Source organism: Triticum urartu, chromosome 4A (genome assembly GCF_056163025.1).
Source record: "Triticum urartu cultivar PI428250 chromosome 4A, HENAU_Tu73, whole genome shotgun sequence".
Lineage (NCBI taxonomy): Eukaryota > Viridiplantae > Streptophyta > Magnoliopsida > Poales > Poaceae > Triticum > Triticum urartu.
The window spans coordinates 599,115,122-599,120,209 of NC_141876.1; the positions used below are offsets into that span (position 1 = coordinate 599,115,122).

Genomic DNA, 5,088 nt, shown 5'->3' on the forward strand with positions numbered 1-5,088 from the left:
GCCCTTAGAATAGCACACAAGGAATCAGGATTATCAATGAGATGCCATGCCTATTTGGCAAGCAAAACCAGGTTGAAGCAGTGGATATCACGGAATCTCATTCCTCCTTGGTTTTCTGGTACGCACATTTTCCACCAGGCCATCCAGTGCATCCTCCTCTGGTTCTCCTCGTCTCCCCACCAGAAATGCAATCGCGTCAATGATTTCTTTACAATTTTTTTAGGAATTTTAAAGACCGACATTGCATAGGTAGTATGGCTTGGATCACAGCCTTGAGCGGGATCTCCTTTCCCCGGCAGACAATAATTTTTCCTTCCAACCACTAATTTTCTTAACAATTCGTTCAATCATAAATTTAAAGCAGTCTGTTTTATCAACACCCACATTTGCTGGCAAGCCCAAGTATTTGTCATTCATTGCCTCCGTCATTATATCCAGTGTTGTACACATTTGTTCTCTGATCTCTACCGTTGTATTAGGACTAAAGAAAATATTTGACTTTTCAACTTTTACCAGCTATCCCGATGCCGCACAATATAAATCTAATGCTGATTTCAGGGCTGTCGCATTATGTTGGTTGTCTTTCATCAAGATCAATGAATCATCTGCAAAGAGAAGATTTGTGACTGGCGGGGCGTCTGTACAGACTTTAACTCCAGATATGTTTCCGTTTTCCTCAGCATGCGTCAGCAAGGCATTCAACCCCTCTGTGCACAGCAGAAAGAGGTATGGTGATAGTGGATCACCCTGCCTCAACCCTCTAGTAGGCGTGAAGCTCTCACATTCCACTGCATTGATCCTTACTATGTATTCGACAGTTGAGGCACATTGCATAATCGAATTCTCCCATTTTCGACGAAAACCCAATCTCAACATAATCTCCTTCAAAAAAGGCCACTCGACTCTATCATATGCTTTGTGCATGTCAAGTTTTATAGCACACAAGCCCTCTCTACCTTCTCTTTTGTTCTTGATTGTGGAAAAACATTCATATGCCACTAAAATATTATCCGTTATCAATCTTTCCGGTACAAATGCACTTTGTGCTGGACTAATAATTTCTGGTAAAAAAACCTTCAATCGAGTAGCCATCATTTTTGCAATTATTTTGTATACCACATTACATAAATTAATCGGTCTAAATTGTGTTACCTTTTCTCGTGTATTAATCTTAGAAATCATCACGATCGCCATATCATTCCAACCGTTCGGGATAGTACATGTGTTGATTTCTTTCAGAACCTCCTCAATTAGGTCCTCCCCCAGCATGGGCCAGAACCTTTTTAGAAATCTGGCCCTCAAGCTTTGAAGTCCCCAATATCGAATAAAGCTTTCTTCTGTGATATAAGGGGCAAGTAGTTGCCAGTTGCTTACATTGGTCATGATGAGCATCTCATACCCTATGGGAAAAGTTGCCAGTTGCATGCATTGTCCCATGCAAGAAAACTTGACGGTGCTAATCTAGTTGTTGTAGTATGATCATTTCCTGTTTGCTTTAAGGCGCATCATAGCATATACATATCTACATAAAAAGTAAATTAGCAAAAACCACCACAATTGCGTTGCTCGGTGCAGAAATCTACCGTTTTCATAAAAGTTTGCCGAAAACATTGATTTTCAGTAATCGCGTTGCCGAAAGCACTAACTGGTCAAGTGAGAGCCGTTTGATGCCAAATATGTCTAATGCCAAATATGATAGACAGGCTCACTTTCAGGGCTGATGTGGCACCAAAATTTAACGAATAAAAAAGGGCATGTATGTGTTTCTTTATTGGTTTTATTACATATTTTAAACTTTAAGCACCAAGAAGTCGAACTTGTTAAGTAGCATCGCAAGGGAACTCTGAATCTATTCGTGGTTTCAGCCATGGTGTCGAGGACGAGTATGGTCTGCATCAATGGCATGGAATACTTTGATAGAGTCGTTGCAACTTGATGAGTGGATTTTAATGCGACGAGTGGGACAAAATCGAGTCGTCTGGAAAAGAATCAGAGTAATGATACATTGGTGGGAAATGGTCGAGGCGTGACGTGTTTCCATTCTCGTCGACTCATCATTTTTTTTAACACAGTAAAGACGCAAGCGCTCATATACACGCGCAAACACTCACCCTAATGAACGCACACACACACCCTATCCCTTTGAGCACCTTCGAAAAACTGAGCCAGCATATCATCTTGAAATTTACGAAGTCACCGTAGGCACCTCGTCATCGACGGGAACGTCTCCTCCCACTGAATGCGCATCACCGGAAATCGTGAAATAAATTCAGGAATAAATGCGAGCACCAGGATTTGAACCCTAGTGGGTTGGGGATACCACAGTCCCTCAACCATCCAACCACAGGTTGGTTCGCACTCGTCGACTTATCATATAACATGAAAAATGGTGTGTTTTTTTGTTGCGAATCTGAAAAATGGTGGTTCTTGCAGCACAATAACGGTTTTAAGATATATTCTAGATGATACGTGCCAAGCTGTGCACCATATTGGTGTGTCGGTTTGGGCATCCACTCTATTGATACAGGTGTACATCGTGGGGTTCAAATCAGAAAGTTCTTTAATTCACTACATTTGGTCCATTCTTATTTGATCAGCAGGTTCCCAGAACTATGCTGCAGTGTTTATTTGTTGGGTGCATGAAACAAGAATGCTTCCCTGCCATGATGGGCCACCACATCCACGGCAGGCTTACTTTGGCTATGATAGTATGCAGGTCATGTCACTTAAGCTTGTTCCGGTGTTGTCTATTGAATATGAACCCCTTGAATCTATTGCTACTTAAGCAGTTACAACTTACGAGAACCGGCAGTCGAACATTCATAGACATAGACAAAAAGTGGGTTGAAGTCAATAGGAATCAACCAGCTGAACATAAAACGTGTATGATAGCCAGCCACGTGGTGACGAGGAGAATCTAAAAGTTAGTTCATCCAAACAGCATATTAAACATTTCGAAGCAGCTGTCATTTAAGATGGGCCCTACCACATTGACATCATCATGAACTAAAATCATAGCAATACTTACTTTTGCAATAAAAATTTATTATATCTAACTTTTTTCGAGACTTGTGATCTGGAACAACTGTAGTTGACTTATGTTAATGCAAGGTATTGACCAACATGCAAAAATGTATTAGTATGAATTAGAAATTACTCTGGCGCATGATATCCAAATGTCCTTAATACATGATTCAAATGGAGACGTGCTTGCCATATCGGGAGCTTGATTTAAGAGGTTGAATTCTGCAATTTTCGCCTTGAAGTCCACAAACAGAAGCACATTGCTTGATCTGATGTCCCGATGGATGATTGAAGGCTGAACCTTCTCATGTAGGTATCTATACCTTTTGCCGCCTCGATGGCAATTTTGACTCTCTGCATAGCACAGGGCCAGACTGCGCACCCTGAACTCCTTTACTTCCTGTTTATAGAGAAATACGCAACAGAATACATTATAAGGCATATGAGTGAAAATACACAACAAGGGATTCGAATATGACTAGAGGCCGTTAGCACCCAATATTGATACACACAGCTCATAGACGGTTTCACATATATGTATGACCAACGACAACAACAACGACAACGATAGATCCATGGCGAAGTGGTAGAGCTATCACTACGCTATGGGCCAACCGTTTTTGTTGCAAATCAATAGGTCACTGGTTCGAACCCGGTTGGGCCCTATTGTTTTATTTTTCTAATTTTATTTCTTTGTCAAATACTGTCTTGGCCTTCCACACTTGCGTCACAAGTAGTCACTTTGAAGTTTTAACCATATCTAGATTTATTCCCTTTTCATCCGTTATGCATTTTTTGTCATGTCGATTCCTCTTTGTGAGAACTGTTATGCTTACATTGCATGGTCACCGCTATTCAAATAGTTCTCAATTACTTCCCTTTTCATCCGTTTTGCATTTTTTTGTCATGTCGATTCTTCTTTGTGAGAACGGTTATGCTTACATTAGATGGACACCGCTATTCAAATAGTTCCCTTTTCATCTGTTATGCATTTTTTTGTCATGTTGATTCTTCTTTGTGTGAACTGTTATGCTTACATTAGATGGTTACTGCTATTGAAATAGTTCTCAATTACTTCAAAATTAAGGCAATTATGCATTGTATATTCTGTGTAGCGTGATAGACTGATATACGCAGTTTTAGACACGTAGGACATTTCTCCAATTAGGCCCCTTCAACAGAATCTAGGAATGGCATAACCCAAAAATAGCATCTTACATAAAAGCTGGAACGGCAATCCATGAGGGCAGGTTGAAGTATGTGTACCTAATTTATGATGGCATATACAGCTGATATGAGTATGTGTAAGTTCTTAACTAGCGCTCTAACCCATATCTATATCTACAAGGATACAAATTGATATTCATTTTGAATTGACAATAAAGAGTGAACCAATTAATATTTGAACACAAGGATATGAATGCACCATCTATCTATTTGCTTGTGAAATTATTTATTTAGGGTCAAACAGAAATGGGTCCATAGCTCAGTGGTTGAGCAATTGACTGCAGATCAATAGGTCACTGGTTTGAACCCGGTTGGGCCCTATTCGTTTCTTTCTTCTATTTTAGTTTCCTTCTTCAACTATTATCTTGACCTTCCACACTTTCTTCTAAAGTATTTACTTTTGTCTCTTATGCATTTTTGTGTATGTCAGTTCTTACCCATGGAGCATAAACGAGTGAGACGATGCATTATAGTTAATCCAAAAGTGAAGACAAGCTAACATGAAGTGATTCAGTTTAGCTGAAGAAAGGGGCCTCATGAGGCCACAAATAAGGAACCAAACAAAAAAGAAAACTTTCAAAGTCCTCTAGAGGCTTGGCATCATCCATTTCCACATCAAAATCAGCATGATGCCTTTCACCGGAATTCTCTTGATCTTCATCTTGATGTACCCAACACAAATGCTTCATGGATTTTAGTCGGCTGTACTCCCCACCAGTTCTGCCCTTTCCCTTTCAGACACCCAGGAACAAGTTGATCTAACCCAGAACAACGTATAATTACCTAGTGATTCGTTGGACCTGAATGGCAAGATACCTAGCATGCACATGGAAGGTG

General features: G+C 40.2%; 1 non-coding gene across 1 annotated transcript; it reads left to right on the forward strand.

Annotated features, from left to right (window-relative positions):
• The first annotated feature begins 4,499 nt into the window (after window positions 1–4,499).
• Window positions 4,500–4,571, forward strand: TRNAC-GCA (transfer RNA cysteine (anticodon GCA)). Its single transcript has one exon. It is a non-coding gene; the product is annotated as a tRNA-Cys (tRNA).
• Window positions 4,572–5,088: the final 517 nt, after the last annotated feature.